Here is a 13409-nt window from a genome sequence, read left to right on the forward strand (position 1 = left end):
AGACTTAAGCATATTGTTTATATATGATTTCATGAATTGACTAAAGTAGACCTAATGAAGTAATTAATGGATTCAACACCCTATAACACTTTAACTCTTGGTTTTTAAAAAATTTTCATTGCTTTCATTTTTTACTTTTATAAACTCAACTTGATTTCAATTCCTTAGCTAAAATTAACACAATTCTAAATAGATAAGCAATAAACTATTAATTTGATCCCTATGGATGATACTCAGCCACTTATGCCATTTTAATTACTATAACTTGACCATGCGCGCTTGCATGCTTATGCTAAGTTTTTGTATGTTTGCATTATAAATTTGTAGGAAATAATTTGCCACAAAGATGGTTTCTCGGCAACGATGCCAAAAACACATTGTGCTGAATGTTGATAAAGAATAATGTGCTCTATTTCTTACAAGTTTTCCTAAATTAAACCCAAGTATATACTTAATGAAGATATCTTGGCGAGAACCAAGGTCGAACATAGTGACTTGTAACTAAAAGTAGATGTTGAACTTTATGGATTAAATGAACACAGGCACAAGTTAATGAAATGAATGTGTTGATAAGTGTTTGTATAACTAAATTGATAAATTAATAATAAGCTAAGGGGGAGAATGGATGAAAATGAATGCAGAGGGTGGTAATGGTAGTGTGATGCATTGAGTGTATAGTGTGACTGTGAAGAGTGGAATAAAAGGAAAATGGAATGCGTGGATGACAAAGATACAACACAAAAAAGCAGCATGTGTTGAAAGGTTGGAAAATCAATTAATAAAGTAAGGTTGAGAAGGTTCACTAACATTCACCTAAGTAATACTTGTTAGCATAAATACTTTAAATCTATATTGAATAGATAAACTCTAGGATCATTCATGCCAAATTGTTAAGAATAACATACTGGATTCCATTGAGAAACTAATGATAGCTTCAAGATGATGATGGATGACTATGGTTTTTCTTAACCAAAAGTCTGAATGCCTTTAGGGGATCTCTCTCTATATGGGATTCAAGAAAGACTGAGTGCTTATTGTTTGGTATATTGGGGACCATAGCCCTAAGGTCTCTTTATATACTAGTTCAATTAGGGTTCCCATTAAACCCTAATTAACTAGGAATAAGCTTCTACCCATTAAGTTCATACTCAATTAGGAATCTAGGCCTTAATTAATTAGATCACATAATAGGGCCCAATCTAATAAAATAATCCAATGTGATAAATTATTAATCCACATACATAGCCCATACTTTAATTAAATATATTATTATTTAAATATGTCTAACAATCTCCCACTTGGGCTATGTCTGTGTACCTGATATAATTAAATCACATACACCTTAAGCGTGCATAAACAAGTTATTTCAATAATATAATTCCCCTTTAGTTCAATCTGGTCCATCTACTGTATTAGTACGGAATCAAGGCGACTTTCATCACTCCCCTTATAACTAAATCTTCCTTGATCACCAATTCCAATACATTCAATGACATAGATCAAGTATGGATGGATAGCATGGAAACTATATACAAAGTTATCTAGATCATGCCTGTTTTCAATTGGTCCAAATTCCTTAATGAGATCATTCCAAAAAAACTTTATGCTAAACTGCATGCATGATAAACGAGTTCAGATAATAAATCATAAACCATCAACTTTATTCTATATAGAAAATAAATAAAATAAGGTCAAAGAATATCCTCAATAATAAACTCTAACTAAACCATGGAATTAGAAAAGTGACTAACACCCATGTGAGCAACATGCTCATGAAAAATTTTGGGTGGTAAACCTTTAGTCAATGGATCTGCCACCATAGAGTTTGTTCCTATGTGTTCCATTGAAATTTGACCATTCTGAACTCTTTCTTTAATAACCAGAAACTTCACGTCTACATGCTTTGACTTCGTATTGCTTCTATTGTTGTTGGAATACATCACTATCGACTTATTATCACAAAATAATTGCAATAGTCTTTCTATGCCAACCACTATCCGTAGCCCAGTGACAAAATTTTACAACAATATTCTATGATTGGATGCCTCATCACATGCTATAAACTCCGCAGCCATGGTAGAAGAAGTCATAAGTGTTTGTTTAACACTTTTTTAGGATACAGCTCCTCAAGCCAACATGAAGATATAGCCTGAAGTGGATCGCAAAGTGTCTTGACATCCAGCATAATCAGAATCAGAATACCCAATGATCTCCAAAACTTCTGATCTCCGATAAGTAAGCATATAATCTTTTATTCTTTGTAAATACCTCATAATCTGTTTGGCTGCTTTCCAATGATCCATCCCCGGGTTACTCAAATATCTGCCTAACATTCTAACTATGAATGCAATATCTGGATGCGTACATACTTGAGCATACATTAGACTTCCAATGGCCGATGTATAGGGAACCTTTTGCATCTCCTTAGTCTCGAGTGTAGTCTTGGGACATTAACCTAAATAAAATTTATCATCTTTAGCAATTGGGGTATCTCCCGACGCACAATCTTTCATGCCAAATCTACTCAAGATCTTTTCAATGTAGTTCTTTTGTGACAATATCAAAATACCTTGAGAACGATCTCGCAATATTTCAATTCCTAATACAAAAGTAGCATCACTAAGATCCTTCATCTCAAAATTTCTTTCGAGAAATCTCTTAGTATCATGCAATAAACCTACATCATTACTAGCTATGAGTATGTCATTGACATATAACACCAGAAAGATTGATTTACTCCCACTGAACTTGTGATATACACAATCTTCCACTATATTAACCTCAAAACAAAATGTGGTTATCACTTCATGGAATTTGTGATACCAATGACGAGAGGCTTGCTTGAGACCGTAGATGAATTTCTTTAATTTGCACATCATAGAGTTTGAATTACCAGACACAAAGTTTTCTTGTTGCACCATATAAATCGTCTCATCAATATTCCCATTAATAAACATAGTTTTTACATCCATCTGGTGTAGCTCTAAATCAAAGTGAGCTACCAGTGCCATGATTACCCTAAAAGAGTCTTTCGATGAAACCGGAGAGAAAGTCTCTTTGTAATCAATGTCTTCCTTTTGAGTAAAACCCTTTGCAACAAGATGAGCCTTATATCTTTCGATATTGCCATGTGAATCCCTTTTGGTTTTAAATATCCATTTACAACCTATGGGTTTCACTCCTGACGACAGTTCGACAAGTTCCCAAACATCATTGTTTTTCATAGATTTTATTTCCTCTTCCATAGAAATTATCCACTTTTGAGAGTTAGAACTTTGTAAAGCTTGTTGGAAGTTGATTGGATCATCTTCCATTACGCCCACATTATCCTGATGTTCTTGAAGAAACAGAATATAATCATCTGGAATTGCACTTCTTCTCTCTCTAGTAGATCTTCTTAGTGGCACTTCTGGAGATTGTTGAGTTTGAACTTCAGATTCAACAACAGGGACTTAAATGTTGTTTTGTTCTATAATTGGTTCAATAATGAAGTTAGGAATTGGATTCTGGACATCATTTATAATCACATGAGGAAAAGAAATCAATTCCTCTTCAAAGACAACTTTCCTTATGTTATCTTCCCCCCTCCAAACTCGACATCTTCAAGGAATCTAGCATTTCCTATCTCAAACAATGATCTAGAAGTGGGATTATAAAACTCGAAACCCCGAGAGTGCTCAGAATACCCAACAAAATAGCAACTAATAGTTCTCGAGTCCATTTTTTTTTTCATTAAGCCTATAAGACCTAGCCTTAACTGGATAACCCTAGATGTGAAGATGCCTAATACTAGGCTTCTTTTCTGTCCACAGCTCATAAGGGGTTTTGGCAACTGCTTTACTAGGTACCCTATTAAGGATATATGCTGCAGTCTTTAGTGCCTCACCCTAGAGGGATTTTGGTAGAGAAGAATGACTAATCATACTTCTTACCATATCCTTAAGTGTTTTATTTCGCCTTTCCACTACGCCATTCATGCTGGGTTTGCTCGACATAGTGTATTGCAGGACGATTCCACATTCCTTTAGTTATTTGACAAAGGGACCTGGACATTGTTCATTTGATCCATCATATCTACCGTAATATTCACCACCACGATCAGATTTAACAGCCTTAATTTTCTTTCCAAGTTGAAATTCGACTTCAGCTTTGAAAGACTTGAAAACGTCCAAGGATTGAGACTTCTCATGAATTAAATATAGGTACCCATATCTTGAATAGTCGTCTATGAATGTAATAAAATATTGTTGTCTATTCCAAGAGGCCATAGAGAATGGACCACAAATGTTTGTATGTATTAGTGCTAAGACGTCTGAGCATCTGTTGGCACCTAATTTTCTTATGTTTGTCTGTTTTCTCTTAATACATTCCACACGAAGTTACTTAAATCAATGGAATCAAGAATTCCACCTGACACAAGTCTCTGAATTCTCTGTTTAGAGATGTGTCCTAAACACTTGTGCCATAACATAGCAGAATTCTCATTTAATTTACGCTTTGTACCACATGAATGAGACAACAAGATCTTATTAAATGAAGCAAAAGAATCAAGCATATATAGATTATCAATTAAAGAACCGGTACCAATAAGCTTAGAATCTTGAAAAAGACTAACTTTACTATTTCCAAAAGAACAAGAAAAACCAAATTTGTCCAAACTAGAAATAGAAACTAAATTCCGTCTAAATGAAGGTACAACAAAAATCTCATGCAGATCTAAATAACATCCAGTTTTTAAAAGTAATCTAAAATTTCCAATAGCTCCAACTGGAACTACTTTTCCATCGCTCACATAGATGAATCTTTCAGCATCACTTGGGGGCTAGCTACACAGGCAACTCTGCATTGATATACTTATGTGAGTAGTAGCACTAAAATCTACCAAGTATCTGTAGGTATAGAAGCTAAATTAACTTCAGAACAAATCAAAGTAAGAAGTTTACCCTTCTTTACACGCCACTTGGCGTACTTAGGACAATCTTTCTTGAAGTGATCTTTCCTTTTACAGAAAAAAACAAGGATTTTTAGTAGCTTGTTTCTTATTTTTATTCTGTTGAGATGTCCCTTCTGCAACATCCAAAAATTTCTTTTTCTTCTTATCACGAGAGCCTATTGCCAAATGAGCACTTTCTGTCCTTTCTCTCTTAATCCTATCTTCTTCTTGCACACATTATGAGATAAGCTCATTAATACTTCATTTATCCTTCTGAGTATTATAGCTTATCTTAAACTGAGTGAATTGTGCAGGAAGAGAGATAAGTACCAGATGCACGAGTAAATTTTCATTTATCTCGATATCAAGTGTCTTTAATTTACCTGCGAGATTGGACATTTCCATAATGTACCCCTTATGTTTCCATTACCCTTATACCTCATAGAAGTTAAAGAAGTTAAAAGACTACTTGCTTCCCCTTCCTCATTTTTAGCAAAATATTTCTCAATTTGAGCAAGGAACTTATTGCCATTTTCACTTTCCGTGATAGAGCCCCGAAAAGACTCCGGAATGGAGTGCCTAATGATCATCAGACACATGCGAATTGACCGTTCCCACTTCTCTATATTAGTCGTATTTAGCTGTACCTCAGTAGAAGTAGGTTTATCGGTCCTTAATACAAAGTCCAAATCCATACGCTTGAGAAGTATCTCTAGGCTTTCCTTCCAAATCTTGAATTTTGATCCATTCAACTTAGGGATTGAACTCAGATTTCCAGATATTTGAGTAAGACCAACTGAAACAATAAACAACAAAACATATGCTCACAAATAAAATATAATAAAATAATTTTACATATGTGGTGGGTCCCTTTAATAAGATATCTAACACAACATTGATGTCCAGCCTTTGGGCAAAACCACTAACTGTAAATGGTACTCTCAACGTAGTAATCAAAGTACTAACAATTAACTCTATAAAAAAATAGCCTTTCTTTGGACCGACTATTTTTCACAGGAGCAATCCTTATAATTGCCACATACTTATTACCACATGCATACCCACAATTTGGCTAATTAATTATCTTCCTTTGGGCCGATAATTATCCGCATAAATTCATGAATATGCACATCTTATATTTTAGAAATAAATTAATCAAGAAAACATAGGCTACTTTGGTAACATATTATTTTGACCAATTCAATCTAAAATATAAGACACAATAATATAAAAATATTATTGTACAAAAATAAAAGAGGAAGAATACCAAATAGTCTACCAATATTCACTCAAAATATGCATACACATAATACGCAATTGAAGCTGATAAATATGTGAATATTGCCAAATATCATCAATCAAATTTAAATTTAAATTCACCAAAATATCAATCAAATTTAAATTTAAATTTACCACATTATCGATCAATCTTGAATCCACAACATGATTAATTAATCTTGAATCCATAACATGATTGAACCGGAATTCATATTATGATCAATCTAATTTGAAAATTGAATCATCAATCAAACTTTAGATTCAAATTCACAAAATCATCGATTAATAATCTAGATTTTAAATCCACAAAAGTACCAATTTAAAAACTAGATTTAAATTTAATCAATTATTTTTAAGGTTAAAAAGAAAAACCCCCACTAATTTTCAATAAAGATCATATTGGAAAAATTAGATTGATTAATTATTGACAAAATTGATTAATCAATTTTAGACTTGAATCCACCGAATTCATCACAATAAAAAAATTCGAAATAAAAAATTGAAGCACCAAAATTGAACTGGGATTGAAAAGTAGATTTCTAAATTTATTTCAGAATTAATCAAATAATCAACAGTTTTCAATCAATCGGAACCATATGGATGAAAGAATTGACAATCGGAGGAAGAACAAAACGGAACTAAATAAAAGTTCCCTTTTCCTTTTTTTTTTTTTTTTTGAACATTAAATTCTTTAACCATCCTTACCGAAAACAAAATTGAATCATACCAATGGTAAACGAATTTAAACCGACAATCTACATGAAATTCATGCTCTGATACTACTTGTTAGCATAAATACTTTAAATCTATATTGAATAGATAAACCCTAGGATCATTCATGCCAAATTGTCAAGAATAACATACTGGATTCCATTGAGAAACTAATGATAGCTTCAAGATGATGATGGATGACTATGATTTTTCTTAACCAAAAGTCTGAATGCCTTTAGGGGATCTCTCTCTATATGGGATTCAAGAAAGACTGAGTGCTTATTGTTTTGGTATATTGGGGACCATTGCCCTAAGGTCTCTTTATATACTAGTTCAATCAGGGTTCCCATTAAACCTAATTAACTAGGAATAGGCTTCTATCCATTAAGTCCATACTCAATTAGGAATCTAGGGTCTTAATTAATTAGATCACATAAGAGGGCCTAATCTAATAAAATAACTGTTGGGTTTTATGTCCTAAAACTTATGGTTTATAAACATTAGAACTTATTCTGAGAATTCGATAAAGTTGTTGAACATATTGTTTTTTAAAAATCCAATAAACCTAAGTCTCTTGACTATTATATGAGTACTTGAACTTTATGTGGAGACATACAAGTGGATCAGGTTCGAGTAAATAGTCAAAATGATCTATAGTATATGAATAAGGTTGTGTACCTTATTCTGGTAACACTATTGGATGCGGCCTACTCTGTAGTTTTTACAAAGTGTTGTAAAGTGTTACATACGAAGTGATCCTAATTCATACATGTTGAGAAATGAGGAGTGGGGGTGTCCTTTGCAAATGAGTTTTATACAAGATCGAACCATGAAACTTATCATTCTTACTTTATAATGTTGTTTACTGTTTAAGACTGACTATTTCAAAGCGATGACCTAGGTAACTTAACCTTAATCCTGAGCTAACTATGAACTCCTATTTATTCGGGATTATCCTTTGATCTGCAAACGGTGAGACTAGACCAAATGCCTCTGCTCAATAAGCTTACCATTTTGGGGATAAGACTGGATGAATAGCTGGGAACATCGGGTGCAAGAGGGAATTCATTCTTGCCCGATTAGGGTTAGTAGAGAGGTTGTTCCCTTCAATGTTGATTCTGGGTCTTGAACAAGAGACCTCACCCTCTCATTGGCCTAAGAGAGATTCAATTTTTTGATTGGATCACAAATCAATTGTTCATTAGGGGATCAGTGGAACTTAAGAAACAAGAAGTAATTTCGGGGGTAAAACAGAGATTCGACTTAGCCGTTATTACGAGCAACCTGTGAAGGGTTAACTTATAAATCATGGTTATATCGAGTGGACATAATATATATACAGTAGAGAGAGTTCAGCTTTGGACTTTAGTGGAATTACCCATTAGTTAACGAATGAGGGTTAGATCGGTCTAATGAGTTTAGCCGATTAATCTTGGATTGTTGGAGCCCATGATCTGTAGGTCCGCGAGATCCCCCTACTAACTCGTAAATAGATAAGCTCTAGAATAACGTGATAAGTTAATTTGAAGTGTTCAAATTAGAATTAAATGAATTTGGAGAAATAATATATAAATATGATTTAAATATTTGAAGATGGAATTGTGTTAAAAATTAATTTAAATTTGATATTAAATTAATTAGAATTATTTAAATTGTTTAAATCATTATTTATTAATTTTATTAAAGAAAATTAATTTATGAAATTAATTTTGTAAAATTAATAATATTTTGAGTTAGTAAATAAAATTGATTTTTGAAATCAATTTTGATAAGATTGAAAAAGAAAAGAAAAAAAAAACACAAAGTTGGAAAAACTGATTTTCCATTTATTCCATGAACTAGCTCACCAACAACCCACTTTAACTCTACATTAACTCCAAGCATGAGGTGCATCTCATGTAGCAAGCTTCTTAGCGTGAATGTCTGCAATATATAGAAGATTTTGGAATGTTTTGGAGTAGAGGAACTGAACAAAATTCTGAAAAAAAGTTTAGAGAAGAAGGGTGTTCTTCTCCATGGTTGCTGCTGTGAGCTTCTCCAAATTCCCTTAATTTCAGCTTATTTTGAGTCCCACTACTCAATCTTGAGCTCCAAGAGGATAGTAGGAAAGATCTTAGGATGATCTACAACAAGATCTTGTGGAGATTTGCAGCTGAATTGAAGCTTAGAGGAAGTTCTTCAAAGGTATGTCATGAAACCCATTTTTTCTATTGAAGCATGTTTTCTTTTCTGCCAAAATTAATGAATTAGAGTGCTTATGGATCTTGGTTTCTTCTGCTACACATTGGTACCTTCCAACAATAACCCAATGTGATAAATTATTAATCCACATACATAGCCCATACTTTAATTAAACATATTATTATTTAAATATGTCTAACAATGCATAAGTATCTATTCATGTTTTTAACTTATAAAATACTATGCCATATAACTCCTATCTCTAGAATCCATGCCCAAGTTAAGAATGGATAAAAGGCTGACTTCTTTCCTTCTGTAATGAGTTCCACAACCACTTACTCTTTCGAGCAATTAGTTATATTTCTATTTAAATCGATTGATCAGATGGATCTAAGCAATAGATTAAGCACACATCAAACAAGATGAACTTCAACTTACACAAAATTTATGAGAATGCTAGTTCATTCTTCCTAATCCATTAAGAAACTAGTTGCTCATGATGGAAAGATATGAGAGTATAGATGGATAAGAAGTGATGGAAATCATGATTTATATTTAAAATAAAGAGAGTATTTCAATCTCAATATCTAAAATAAAATTTCAAGTCAGAACGAAATATATATGTAGAGATAAAAATGTCAATTTGTTGGTCACAATCTCTTGTTTCCTTTGGCTTTAATGACTGACTAACTCGCTGGTGCTATTGGTGACGATGGTGATGCTTTCTTCCTAATTGAAGAAGAAAACTAAGCTCTTACTTAGAATTCCTCAAAGAGAAGCTCAAGAGGTTAAAGACAATGAAGGAAAAAATTGGGTAAATATCGGTCAATCTCTTGACAAAAAACAGACAATTTGAGGTGAAGATCATTGGGCTATTTATAGAGGTACAAAAGAATGATCGTAACTTCTTTCTAATGATGATCTAACACCTTGCATTTAATTCTATGTCCTGCTATGCCAACTTCCTCGCGTCATAGATTCATTAGTTTGTCGCGACTGCCTCAAATTAGTTACCAACTTACATTTTGATTAGACTGCCACCACCTATGCGTTTTTCGTTCGCATGAGTCTTCTTTGCGTGCAAGATGGTGTTGATCTGATCTTCTTATGCGTCTAGTGGCTACAACTTTTGTTTTCTCATTAAATCAGCTTCTTTTTCATTAAAATCATGCGTTTAGGTATGTTAGATTTTATAATTTACAGGATATTAATTTCTTTAAATGCTTGAACACAAAGTTTATCTATTTACATGATTTTCATTCCAAGTTAATGCATTTTCCACTGAGTTTTCCTAATTATTCTAAACAAAGAGCGATAATAAATTGTATTTCTACAAGTTATCATGCAGCTCGTGGCAAGTGATGAAAAAAATTTGGTGTAATGCACGTGCACATATCAAGTGTAATAATATAGTAAAGACCTAAGAGATCGAGTATCATACTTAGGGCATCAGATTGATAATCTTTTATCTATTTTAAAAATCATTCCCATTTTATTTAGAGATATACTTTTGATGTAAATTGATTAAACTAAACTAAGAAAGCGATAAAAGGATCAAGTATAGAAATTATTAACAAAGAGATGTTCTAGGGAACAAACTTCATCCATGGAATTACTAAAACTCAATTGTTTTAACTCTTGAACCAATTAATACAATACTTATATCTAGAAGTCTTTTATCTAGATTGAATATCTCAAAAATCAAAAACAATATTTTCTTTCACTTAATTACTAATTACTAATCACTTGAAACTAGATAACTAAGCAAAACATTAAGACTCTTTATCAATAATCTCTACCGTTATCCGACTACTTCTAGTGCGTTCTAACGATAATCTAGCACGCTTGATCTAATATAGGATTATCTCGTTAAACTAAGATTCTAAATCATGAAATCATTTAAACATTCAAAGGCATCAAGAACGGTTATGCTAGAAAGTATTAATGTAAATTGAATTCAAAATCTACAAAAGTGTTTAACAATACTCCACAAAATCAATCTAACCCTAGAATAATGAGAACTTAGTCTAACATGACTTTCATAGATAGAACCAACCATAGAATGAAAAATAAACACTACAAAATTTTCACCTTTCCCCATGCAAAAAAAACGTCGGGCAAAGTATTAAAAACATCGGAATAGGTTATGCTAATGCATTTTTTTCGTCGGCATAATCATCGTCGTATCAATGTCGGGAGAAGTTCCTCTCGACGAAAACTATTTTCGTCAGCACAAGTACCATTTTTGGTAACGCAATTGTTTGCATCGGCATATGTGTTTTTCCAACAAAATACATTTTGCGTCGAGAAAAGCATAGTCTTAAACAACAAAAATTCAGTTCAATAGACAGATTTTTGCCAATGTTTATTTGTGTCGACATAAGTTGTTTATAATTTTATATATTTTTTGTAACAATTAGATAACCAATTTTTTATTTCATTAATACCTAATTATGCACAAACAAAAATTAATCTTCAAATAAATCGATTGGGGATAAATATAACAAAAGTAAGCTCATATATTTAAAAATAAGACTAATATTCAATACACAAGCTATAAAAATCTACAAACAAAAACTGTGTATACAATTAAATTTGAGCTTTTCTAACTTCTTACAAATCTCCTATACAAAAATAAAAATAAAAATAATGTTCCCTAAGCCAAAATACCCTAATCCAAAATAAGTGAGATACTAAACCAAACTAAGTAATCATCTCACAAAATCTTCCCACAATCTCCAAAAAAAAATGATCTTTAAGAATTTATACGAACAACCTGAAATGGGAAAACAAAATATTATTAAAGATTTCTTAAAATCAACAAAGAAAAATGCACAAAAAGACCTTAACAATCACAAAAAGACTTAGATAAAATATTTAAATGGTTATGAGGAATGATCCTGTTCGCACAAGATTTCAAGAGAAATTTATTTCGTGAAACTTGAACATTGTGTTTGTATTAATTTTGTGGAAAATGAGTACAATCTCTAATGCATAATATTTTGATGCTTTTAAAATAAACTATACTCTTTAAGCTGGTTGATCTTCTTGAATGATTGGCCTTTGGGCTTGTTGATCTTCTTAGATAATCGACCTTTGAGATTGTTGATCTTCTTAGATGATCGGCCTTTGGGCTTGATGATCTTCTTGGATGATCTCCCTTTGGGCTTGTTGATCTTCTTGGGTGATCGGTCTTTGGGCTTGTCGATCTTCTTGGATGATCGACGTTTGGGCTTCATAATTTTCTTGGAAGATCAACCTTTGGGCTTGATAATCTTCTTGGACAATCAGCCTAAGGCTTGTTGATCTTCTTGGATGATTAGTGCTCGCATGAGGCTTCCGAAGAAACTTGTTTCATGGAGTTGAACTTGAGTTAGTGTTGGTATTGAGGTTGATTTGATGCGATGTGGTTCGATCTCTAGTACTTGATCCTCTGATTCTCTCTCGGTTGAATGTGTACGCTTGATGTATAGAAGCAGAGCATGTGGATGTTCTTGAGCTTGGACTTTTGGAAGAATGCTTCTGTCTTCAAAGGACTTCAGTCTTCAAGCGTGGTCAGAATGTTGTATCTTCAAAGGACTTCAGTCTTCAGAATGCTTGTATCTCCAAAGGACTTTAGTCTTCAAGCATGGCCAAAATACTTTTATCTTCAAAAGATTTCGGTCTTCGGAATGTGTAAAGCCTGAACCCTAATTACTTTAAGTAAGAGTAAGTAATGAGATGTCTCTTAATGAGTTAAATGAAGCCATGTTTTAGGAGGGTTAGAGGCTAGAAGCAAAGAGAAATAAGCTCTTGTGTAGCTAAGTATAAACCCCGAATTCAAAATGTCCTAAAGAAGCATGTTTGGCTAAAGGAATATATATTAAATATCATATAAGTGAAAATCCATGTTATTTAAAGAAGTTGTAGAGAAAGGAAAAGGAAAACACAAAATAAGGAAGCTCGCTTATTGGTTTGACACGTGGCGATTAATCCTTGAATTTGAGGGGCGGCAGGAAGATTAAAAGGGAAAAGGAAATTTGAAAGTTGGGTTTTGGCAATCTACATAAGCAAATTTAGTGAAATCGGTGTCATTTGAAAGCTGGGAGAATCTAGTTTTCAAAATTGTCTTGCCGGAGAAAGATGGTAGGAGAAGAAGAATGGAAAGTGATGAAATTACAGAAGAGACAGAATCTCGGGTTAATCAGGGCCCGAGGTGAAGATTGGGAGCTCTGAGCTAAACTATAAGGAATTTGTGGCTGAAATTTTAAGTTGTAACAGAGAACCTATGCATAAGCATACAGCTGCTTGGGAAGAATAAGCAAAC

This window comes from Benincasa hispida, chromosome 9 (genome assembly GCF_027475165.1).
Source record: "Benincasa hispida cultivar pf3 chromosome 9, pf3_genome.v1.1, whole genome shotgun sequence".
Taxonomy (NCBI): Eukaryota; Viridiplantae; Streptophyta; class Magnoliopsida; order Cucurbitales; family Cucurbitaceae; genus Benincasa; species Benincasa hispida.